Below are 12,408 nucleotides of genomic sequence, written 5' to 3' on the forward strand. Positions count from 1 at the left end.
GTCCAGAAATGTTGAAATATATAGGAGAAAAAGCAAAGAAACTTATTGTACATTCTAAATCTAATATGGAAAAAAAAATATTGCGCAAAGATTGGCCAAATGCAATAATTGTACAAGAGAAACACAAGAGACTATCAGAACCGTAGAAGCATATCCGTATTATTTTTAGCAAAAAAATTATATAAAATAATACTGGAAAGAAAAACCACGTTAGAAATAGAACATAAATTAGAGGACGTATAAAGTGGATTTAGAAAAGGACCTAACACACAAGACCATTATATTCACTATGCAACAGGTAATACAAAAATCCTAGAAAGAACACAAAATATGTAATCACAACTATTTGAAACAACGCAAGAGGTTAAACAAGGAGCTAGTTTAAGTCCAGTACTTTTAATAAATGTAATAGATGAGATAGTGAAAGAATGTAAAAAAAACTTTTAGAAAAACTGTATAGGATAGAAGAGAATATAAATAATAAATGCGGAGATATGCATATTTGCAGATGACATAGAATTATTTGACAAAACAGTAGGAACACTGAAGCAAAATTTAAAAAAATATAACTCAAAAGCAAAAAATAAAATCTAAATGTAAATACACTTCTCCAAGAAATTAACGCACCACTTTGAAATATTAAAATATTTTATTAGCATTAATAAAAATTTCCATTGTAATGTTATATTTTGCAAGCCCCTTGTATATGCTATTCGTACACTCTATATTTATTGACTGTGTTTTGTCGCTATAGTTTTTTGCAACAAAACAAAAAGAAACAAAAAATGTACTTATTCTATAAATATACTAATTTCCAAGTGTTCACGAATTTTATTTGGCTACTGTTTAATTGTTGATTGTTGTTAATTGTGTTTATTATGGAGCGTCAATCACGTAATTTAACCCGAGATGAATGTGCCCAAGCAGTGATACTGTCGGAAGAAGGTTGGAGTTACCGAAGAATTGGTTGTCGGTTTAATGTGTCCCACACATCCGTCTCACGGGTGTTAGAAAGATTCCTCGAAACAGGGGATCATACACGCAGACCAGGGCAAGGACGAAACCGGGTAATTACCCCTATTCAAGATCGATTTTTAAGAATGTCTGCTCTTCGACAACGTTTTGTAACACATCGAAGTCTACAAATTCAACTTCGAGACGTGCATGCTATACAAATTAGTACTGAAACTGTTCGCCAGCGACTTAGGGAATACAACTTAACACCTAGGATTGCCGTCCGAGGTCCTCTATTAACTGCAAAGCATCGAAGGGGGAGACTACATTTTGCCAGAGAACACGTTAATTGGTTAGAGGCTGACTGGGAACGAGTGCTATTTACTGATGAATCCCGATTTTGTTTGTACAATAATGACAGACGTGTTCGTTTGTTGCGACGATCCATCGAACGATATGCTCAGTGTAACTTCTCACACACAACATTTTTTGGTGGAGGATCCGTTATAGTGTGGGGTGGTATTTCTTTGACCGCACGTACGAACCTAGTGGTCATACAAAATGGAACTGTTACAGCTGAAACGTACATATTGGAGATCCTGGAGCAACATGTAGTACCATTCGCTCCTTATATGGGTGAAAATTTCTTACTAATGCAAGATAATGCCAGACCTCACGCTGCACAAATCGTCAGAAATTATTTAGAAGAGGTAGAAATTAACTCTATGGAATGACCAGCACATAGTCCGGATTTAAATCCGATTGAAAATCTCTGGGATATCCTTAGTAGGCGATTAAGAGCGACACCGATCCAACCAAACAACTTACAGGAAGTGGGAGAGAGGCTGATCCAGATTTGGATAGAACTAGACCAAAATGAAATACGGCAACTAATTTTAAGTATGTGCCAACGATGTGAGGCTGTTATAAGTAGTAGAGGTGGAAACACTCGTTATTAAGACTTTTTTCGTATTTTAGTTTACTTTTGTTATCATTATTTTTTTAGAATTTTCCTTTTTATTTTTTTTTCTGTACTTCAACATGTTCTGATGATTAGACAAATTGTTATAATTACTAATAAAATGTGGAGTAAATCTGTTGAAGTTTTATTTTTTATTCTTTGCCTGTTTACAAATAAAATTAATTTATTGAAGTGGTGCGTTAATTTCTTGGAGAAGTGTAAAGAAAAGACACAGATAATGAAAATTACAAGAAACAAATTTACGGATGAACTTATCAAAGTGGTGATAGATTAGTACAAAATAAAGCAAACAAAAATATAGAAATACCTGGTAACAGTAATAAATAACAAGGACGATCTTGACAACAGACTAGAAAGTACAGGAAAACTATTCCAGGCACTACATGGGGGATTTCTCAACAACAAATAAATATCAAAAAACAAAGATGATAATATACGAAACCTGATATAGGCTAACGTTAATATAAGGAGCAGAAAACTGGATTTTAAATAGAAGACACCAGAGTAGGATACAAGCAGCAGAGATAAAATACCTCAGAAAAAGCATAGGAACAAGCAGGACAGAGAGACTCAAAATTAAAGAAATAAGAAACAGGCTTAAAACTAAACCGTTACTTGATACAATAAAGGAGAAAAAATTAGCATCGTTCGGTCATATAATACGAACGAACAGGAACAGAAGTGTACAGATTCTGGTAAGTTAAACTAATAGAAAAAACAGAAGAGGCAAACCAATAAAAGAGTGGAACAGCGATGTAGTAGAGATATTACAAAATAAGGGCAAATCTTAGCAAACAGAAACACAAATGGCGAAGAACAGAAAATAATGGAGAAAATTCATCAAAATCTAGACGCAGCTCTCTCAACACCTAACGTAGAAGAGGAACGAATTTGTTTGTATAATATAGATAATACTCATTTTAAAGTTTTTGTGGGAAAAACTAAGGTCTGTTTTTGTTAGTTTTACTCTATTATATGACTATATTAAAAGAAACCAATTAGTCTGATTTTTTTATTGTTATTGTAGTTTATCCTACAGCAAAAAACGTTTTGACTAAAAATACCCCGTTTGTTTGAGACTTATATAAAATTTTGTACGAAAATATACTGCTAGAATTGCTCCTACTACCTTGTCTCAATTTAATCCCAAATTTCATATAATCAACCCAATGTCTCCCTTGGAGTAAATCAGCAATATAAAATTTGAAATTTAACACCGTAAACCAAAATTTAAATCCGAAAAGAACAGCCCAAACAAACCAATTCAGTGATAAAACACATGTATATGTAAATCCGGTATCATATATTGTAAAAAGGAAAGGCCTTTTCGTAATTATGGTACTAAGGCCATGGGGGAGAGACGGAACGGTTTTTAGCGCAACGGGAAATATCAATTTGCAGTGTAGCACTTTATATATCGCATTTTATACATCGCACTTTGTGAAAATTATGTCTAATGTATTCGCATCCTATTTGTCGTTTTTGTTTTAAGAACGAAACAAAACCAAAACTAATTTATTGAGAACAGTTCGCTCAGAGATCTGAAGTTATATATGCAGTTTAAATATTACTAAAATATACCGGATAACCTTTCGTGTAGGCCATGCAAGTCTCTTATTTTCCTAATACATACCGGATAACTTTTCGTGCATTTATATTATATATTATGTTGTATTGATAAAATTGGTTACTAAAAATTTTAAATGTTGTTCTTTTAATTTGAATTATGAATTAAAAAAATAAGTAGCAAATTCTGTTTAGATGACGACTAATTTTTGGACACTTTAGTAAAAATATCAGGAACTATATAATAAGCCTCAAATAATAGAGTGGTAAACGCACAAGCATTAGATTTGCTTCTATTCAATTATATCTAAATGGTATAGTGCATAAATGATAATAAAAATAATATAATAAATAACCTGTGGGAGTTAGTTCTTTAATTAGGCGCGGCCCCATGCGAATGGGGGATGCTCTTTGGGTATTCGTAGCACCAATACCCAGAGGATAGCAGGGATATCTGCCGTAACTAAAACTGACACCTGGCAGTAGGTATAAAATGCACACCCATGAAAATGGAGTTAAATAATTTGTGTTTAGGGTCGCTACCTTTTGATCGCCAGAGCACGTCTGGAGCCGGCGCTGGACGTGACATCATGCGGGACGTCGGTGGCAGGCTGTTGAGGAGGCGAGCCCTATCATACAATGAGCTACAGCCCAATAACAAGAAGAACCACAAATGAGCCAAACAACAACAAGAGCTCTACTCGCTGAAGGTACTGCACTGGAACATGAGCCGGCGATCTCAAGCGGCATGACCGAGGCAGAAAATATTTTGCACTTATATTATTAGGTGACAAACCTAGGTCAACAAGTATCTGAATAACTAGTAGCAGACTACTAACGGCTAATTATAAGAAACAATGTTATCTTAGACACTAAATGTGATATAATCAGAAGCGAAGTCGAACGGGAGACTCATAACCAAGGGCTAGTTGTAGACCAAGTCTCAAATGAAATTCCTAATGAGCAGATTCCGAAGCTTCTAAGTAAGTCATATAACTCATCACGATTTGGCTGATATTATACTTTCTATAGTAAAGTCATACTTTTTTTGATCGACTTTTTGTGTTTCGCTACTATTCTCCCATTTTAAAACTATCTGGGTACTCTTTCTCACTCTCTATAAATAATTTTGCATTCGCTTCATCTTTACCCGGTGGGTAAACCCTAGTAATCCTTTGTTACTAGGGCTAGTCTTATTACGAGTTCAGTTAGTTCGTCTATAGTCGCATTTCGACATAATGTGTGTCTTTTACTTTCGAGGTCGGTTGTTTCTGCTCTTAATTCAGTAGTTTTTAAAACTATATCGTCCATAATTACTTAAACTGTAGATGTAATGTTTTTCATAAAAATAGGTAGGCTTAGATGGGCTGAACATGTGTCAAGATAAAATGAAAATCACCCACCCAGACGAACTATATTAGTAGCACCAGTACGAAATAAGAGTAGAGGTATATCAAGACTGAGATGAAGGGATGGTGTGAATGAGGACGCGAGGAAGACCGGCGCACCAAACTGGCAACGATTGACGATGAACAGAAACGACTGGCGAAATAGACTGGGGAAGGTCGAGGCTTAACTAGGGCTGTATCACAACTAATGATGATTAATGACTTAAATTGTTTTTCGTCTTTAGTAACTTCTTCTTCTTGATAGAACTTTTTCAAGTTATTGTTTTTACCCTTTATTTCGGATTTAATTACTTTTTCTTCATCAACTTAGGCTTATTATTTTTTTGTTATGTTTTCTGACTTCTCTATATGTCTTCTTATCTTCCTATCTATTTGTTCTTCTTCTTCTTAAGGTGCCATGCATTTCTGCGTAGGCGTCCACCGTACATCGTCTTGTCAGGTGAGATGTTAAATATTCTGGATTAAATAATTCTGTTTTTAGCAGCATTGCGTAGCATTTCATAGCTGTGGATTCCTGTCTATTGTCGAATATTGCGCAGCCATGACATTTTTTTACGTCCGAGACCTCTCCTACCCTCTATTTTCCCTTCGAGTATCAGTTGCTGAAAAGTGTATCGTTCTCCTCGTATAATGTGCCCCAAGTATGCAGTCTTCTTACTTTTTACATAATTAAAAAGTTCCCTATCCTGTAAGCCCGCTCTTCTCAGTACTTCCTCATTTCTGACCCTGTCCGTCCATGATATGCTAAGCATTCGACGCAGGCACCACATTTCAAACACTTCAAGTTTGTTAATGGAACTGGCCTTTAACGTCCATGCTTCCATTCCGTACAGGAGAACAGGCCACACGTAACACTTAAGCATCTTGTATCGGAGGTTGAAGTCCAATTTGCGATCAGTCAGAAACTTACGAAGCCTCAAAAAAGCATTTCTGGCTTGTTCAACTCTGCTCTTTATTTCATTCTCGGGATCCCAACCCTCATTCAGCAAACATCCCAAGTATTTGAATTGCCTGACTTGTTCGGTTTCTTCTCCAGAGACATATATCTTTGCGTTGGGGTAATCATTTCTACTTATAATCATTGATTTTGTCTTCTTAATATTTATTTTCAAACCCCGAGCTTCACTTGCAAGAGTTAGATCATTCAAAAGGCATTGAAGATCTTCGATGTTATCTGCCACTATGGCTGTATCATCGGCATACCTGATGTTATTAATAAATATGCCGTTAACTTTAATACCCTTATTAGAGTCTTCCACTGCTTCTGCGAAGGCTTTTTCTACGTATAAATTGAACAGCATTGGAGACAGTATACAACCTTGCCTTACTCCTTTTTTAATGGAGAAATCTTCTGTTTCGTTGGAATTTTGAAGACGTACTGTTGCTGTCTGATTCCAATACAGATTGGCAATGATTCTTATATCCTTTGCATCCAATCCCAACTCTTGTAGGTATTTTATCATCAATTCATGTTTTACATTATCGAATGCTTTCTCGTAATCGATGAAACAGATAAAAACATCCTTTCTTTGATCTAAACAATTCTGTATCAATGTTTGCATACTAAAGATCGCTTCTCTCGTGCCAAGTCCATTTTTGAAACCAAACTGACTCCATCCACTGACCTCTTCACATTTCTTAAACAATCTAGTGTGAAGTATTCTCAGGAAAAGTTTCAAAAAGTGACTCATTAGGCTTATTAGTCGGTGGTCCTTGCAGAAGTTCGCACGTGGTGTTTTTGGTAGGGCGATAAATGTAGATCGAAGCCAATCTTTTGGAATCTGGCCCGTATCGTAGATGTCGTTAAAGAGCTTGACAATAATGTCTAGGTTTTCTTCATTAAGTAACTTGATTGTTTCTGCGTACATATCATCTGGTCCTGGGGTTTTGTTACTTTTTAATAGTTTGATAGCGTGTACAATTTCAGCTTTCAAAATGCTTGGGCCATACAAATGGTCTCCCAGTTGTGGTGGTTTTTGTGTTCTGTCATCATTGAACAAATTGGCTGTGTACATTTTCCAAGTATTAAGTATATCGCTAGGGTCCGTTATTAATTCATTTTGGTCATTATGTATACCAGTGACTTATTTTTTCTTGAAGACACCAGCAATTTCCTTAATTTTCTTGTGAAGATTGAAGCTGTCGCCGAGTTTATATAGGCTTTCAGCCTCGGCGCAAAGTGTAGTCATCCAGATCTCCTTCGCCGCTATAATTTCTTTACGAATTTGACTGTGTATATTTCGGTACCCTACTTCGTCCTGCCTGATCTTACACTGCCTGCGTTGTTCCATCATCTCTAATATATCTTCTGTCATCCACTCATTCTTGGTAGTTGTTTTACTCTCGAGTAGAAAAGTGTTGTTCAACTCATCAAATGATTCTTTTATGGTGGTCCATGACTTTTCAACATCATTCTCAGTTGCCATATTAGAGAACCTATTGTTTATTTCCTCTGTGTACGCTTCATTTGTTTCATTGTTTTTGAGTTTTCTAATGTTTACTGATGCCTTCTGGTGTTTTCTTTTAGCTGTAGCGAGCCTCAGTTTGATATTTGCTACTAAGGGATTGTGGTCGGATCCTATGTCTGCTCCAGGTAATGCAGATACCTTAGTAATAGCATTCCTGTACCTTCTATTAATTGTCACATAATCTATTTGGTTCCTTATAATGCCCTGATGTCCGTCTAAAGGCGACTTCCATGTGTAAAGCCTCCTGGGTGGTAACTTATACCAAGTATTCGTTATGACTAGATCTTTGTCTTGACAGTACTGTATCAATCTGTCCCCTCTGTCGTTTCTCTGACCAAGACCATATTTTCCAACTACGTGATCTACAGCTCCTTCCCCAACTTTTGCGTTGAAGTCTCCTAATACGATGTTAATTTCGTGATTCTTAGTCACCTTTAAGGCTTCGTCTAGCTGTTGATAAAATCGCTCTAGTTCTTCTTCTGGCTTGTCTGCTGTAGGGGCGTAGACTTGTATAATATTTATGTTAACTTTTCCATGCAACTGAATAAGTATGACTCTTTCGGAGATCGGGACAAAGTTCTTCACGGAGGCGCGCAAATTTTCGCTTATCAGAACTCCCACCCCATGTCTGTGGTGAGGGTCTGTGCTATCACTGCATGAGTAGTAAAGGGTTTTACCAGTAGTATTGATCATGCCTGTGCCTTCATATCGCAATTCGCTTATGCCGAGAATATCGATGTTAATTCTGTTCATTTCCTGAATTAGATTTTGTAGTTTGCCTGCTGCAAATAAGCTTCTAACATTCCACGTAGCAATTTTGATTGTCTTATCAAGTTGAAACCGGGAGATTTGTTTTGTTTTTTCCAACATGACAAGAAAAAATCTACGGACGGATGTCCTGAGGAATATAATGCGGTAGTTTCCTACTTGCTTTCCGCATCGCAGTACCGTAGCCCTCTAACTATTTCAGTCTCACCTACGGTATTCTAGTAAGAAGCCGGTTTAGGATCATTTCCTTTACGCCTAATTCTAGTACTGGTGATCACTGCTGCCCTTCACCAGGTTGATTCTATACTATCCCTAGAAACAGGGTTGCCACTTCCGTTGAATTCACTGAACCGAATACTATATTCTCCACCTTCATCATCGTTGTGGTCTTCACCCGTATCCCTGGACAAGGGGGCCGTGTTATACCCCACGGAACTGGGTCCCTATCTGAACTTAGCCATCTACTAGCTCCGGTCTACTGAAGCAAGAGATGCCCACCCCCGCGACGTGGACGCGCCAGACAGGAATTACTCATATGAGCGACAGAGAAGGTGGCTCTGTGCCCTATGAGCCGAGTTAATGGGAATGTGTGATACCATTCCCAAAAGCAATTGTTCTATTTGTTCTAATCCTTACTAATGCTGGTTTGCTTTTGTTTCTTATTTATTTCATTTATGCTCTATTATCGTTATATCAATCTTTACTATTTTGCTTTGTTTACTACTCCAATATTTCTTGTTCTGCTGGCTGTATTGTGTTATTTATTTACTTCAGGTTTCTTCTATTTTGGTTAGTCAATAGTAGCTTAATATAATAATGTGTCTTGCGACAAAAGCCAACTCTAAAACAACTCAAATTCTTGAGCTATCCGTTCAGACTGAGCTATCACAATTTAATTTACAGTGTCAGTATCTAAAAATTGGTTAATAGACTTATATTATTTATTGCAATGTAATACTAATTCAAAGAATATCTGAATCACCATTTGAAGGCTCAACATAAGCTGAAAAAAAATGAACCACACTTCATAGTGCCGATATAAAAGACTTTATAATTAGCAAAATACTATAATTACCTTCCTTATTTGTTTTTATAAAACTCCTATTGTTTTTTAAGTCAGCTTTTGTTTTCTTCACTTTCCCCCAGGGGTGTAAAGGGCGCTCTCACCCAAAGCCCTATCAGAACATAATGGGGCAGTTATTTAGTTACCCCTGCGAGTAGGTAAAGAAAAATAAAGTAAGCTGGAAGAATGGGGATTGTAATTTAGAGGGATGTCGGAATTAAGGGTAGTTTATAGGTAAACCAGCCGAGTCTTTAGCAGATGTCTACAGGGCCGTTCCTTTTCTGGAATATTTTTAAGCGAAACATGGTTTCTAAAGGAATACCCCTTGAGAATACTAGGAAGCCACAATAAAAAAAAATTTATAAGTATATATTAATTATTTTTGTTTAACACGTTAAGAGAAATTATACAGAAATACTTTATTAGAAATATATACTATTATCGGACTATATAGAAATTAAATTAAAGATGAGAACAGCGAAGACAGGTTATCATTATCTAATACCTTTTTTTAAGAAATAATACATTACATGTTTACCTAACCTAAGCTAGCCCTTTTTTTAACTGCTCAACATCCAGTGTCGTATATTGTAGCAGGGTCTTATGATAGTTTTATAAAAAATTTCCATTTAGTTTTATTGGAATCTTTCTATCACAAAACGGTCAGAAAACCCAAGGAGTTTTATGGGATCTGTATGTTCTCTTAAATATAAGATCTTTTAAAATTGATTTAGTGCCAGATTATTTTTAAAATGTAATACTTTGAATATATATTAAGGTTATAATATATTCCTTAAAAAAGTATACACAGATAAGTACAGATTATTTCTCTCAGACAAATGCACAGCGATATCCCTAAAACGAAATAGACGAATAATTAATAGAAGAACACGTCGAAGGAAAATACAAGGACACTCGCTTCTCGTCTAGGGGTCCGTCAAGACATTTATTTTAACAGACAAACAATACTGGACCACGGATAAGGTATTGTTACATATAGGATAAACAAAGGGTACAAGTCTAACCCTATACACGCTCATGAAAATTTTCATGAACGAGTACCAGATTTATAAAGCTATGCATGTGTCTGACAAAAATTCTATAATTAAATTATATATTGTTACAGCACCTATGGCTAACAAGGACTGTGTATTATATGGAGCGTATGTATTGTATTTAGTTAATTTTGTATACAGGGAGTTTGAATGCTGAATAAATTTAGGACATTCAAAGAAGATGTGATCGAGGTCACCTAGCTTGCCGCAATGTTTGCAACTATCATCATCGATGACTTTAATTTTAAATAAATGGCATAGGTAGCATGCATGTCCAAAGCGTATTCGATTTATAGTAGTAATATATTTACGAGGAGCTTTGAAATTCTGAAACCAGGTTGTTTGAGGTAGAGTTGGTTGTAAAGAGGTATACCTTTTATGGTTTGTAGAACAGTAATGTTTCCATTGCTCTTTCCATCTAAGTTGCTGATTTTTTTTGAAAATCGTAGTAACATCTGATGTGTTAAGCATATATTTCAACGTAGAGCCAGTTGTTACACTCATTTTAGCCAAGTGATCTACATATTCATTGTGTTTGAGACCAATATGTGCTTTGACCCAAATAAATTTTATGTTGACTCCAGTCGATGATAAATGATACAATCGGTCTTTTATTTCAAATATGTAGGGGTTGCTAAATGTTGAGGGCAATTCAATGTTTTTTATGCTCTGCAAAACTGAAAGGCAATCTGACAGAATTAAGATATGTCTATTACAGGTGTTTTTAACATATTTTAGAGCTTCAAGTATAGCTATTGATTCCGCTGAAAAGATTGAAAATTCATATGGTAGTTTATACTTCAATTCTACGTTTGTAGCAGGTAAAAAGTATGCGCATCCAGTCCCTTCTGTTGTTTTTGATGCGTCCGTATATATTACTGTGGCTTCCCTATAATCCTGCAGTAGAGATATTAGAAGATTGCTACTCATAATGGTGTTCTCACTATAAGTGGGTATTATAACCTGAGTTCTGTGGAATAAAGAATAGTAGTCTAAGCTTCTGTCAACCGTGTCCAATTTCTTGAAAAAAATAGGATTATTCTGTAGTGCCATGGCGGGGAAGGTTTTTTCTCCCAATATTTGTTTGTAAGATCTGACTCGTTAAGTTGACGGACGCTTGAAAATAACTAAGAGTTAGTTAATAGAATTTTAAGAAGGCTTTTTTCACTTAAAAAATTTCTTCTATTTTCCAGGGGTAGCACTTTGAATATGTAATATAAGCGTAATAATTATCATCTTTAACAACATATACAAATCTGGTGAGATACCTACAGAATGGCTACTATCGACTTTTGTTCCACTAACAAAAACCAAGTATTCCAAACACTATAATGACTATAGATTGATCAGAATGTCACAATTATTGAAAACATTATTAAAGGTTATACATGAAAGAATATTCAGAAAGTGTAAAGCGGATATGAGTAATAGACAGTTTGGCTATCGCAATGGCTTCGGAACAGTAGAAGCTCTGTATAGTTTCACAGCTTTTGCTCAAAAATATCGAGAACAAAAAGATCTTTTCGTCGCATTTATAGACTATGAGAAAGCTTCCGACAGGTTAGGTAAAGATAAGTAGAGGTTACGAGGAGACGAGGCTGTGTACTTTCACCACTAATACTTAATATATACTATGAAAAGTTATTTACACATGCACTTAAAGATTGTACAGAAAGGATCAAGATAAATGGTGAAAATATAAAAATAACTATAAATAAATAACAATCGTTATGCCAACTATATAGTGATTATCGCAGAAATTTAAAAAGACCTGCAGACTCTACTAAACATAATTTGTAATACTGGAGAACACTTTTGGTTTAACAATAAACATAAAGAAAACACAATCCATGGTTATTAGTAGGAAGGGTAAAGTCATAACAATGATCCATTAGGAGTCTGTATTACTGAAGATCTAAATCTGAAATCAGAAATTTCTGAGTTACCTACTCAATATGCAAATCCGATATCGGATGGTAAATTGTTATATCCAGTTTATTCTTCTTTGTGGTGCCAAAGCTTGAACTTTTAATGTTAACTTAATAAGAAACCTGCTTTTGAGTTGGTGGCTTTTTAGAAGAATTTTTAAAATATCATAAACCGACCATATTACAAACCAAATGGTGTTGCACAGAATGAGAAG

The sequence above is a fragment of the Diabrotica undecimpunctata genome, chromosome 7, assembly GCF_040954645.1.
Source record: "Diabrotica undecimpunctata isolate CICGRU chromosome 7, icDiaUnde3, whole genome shotgun sequence".
Lineage (NCBI taxonomy): Eukaryota > Metazoa > Arthropoda > Insecta > Coleoptera > Chrysomelidae > Diabrotica > Diabrotica undecimpunctata.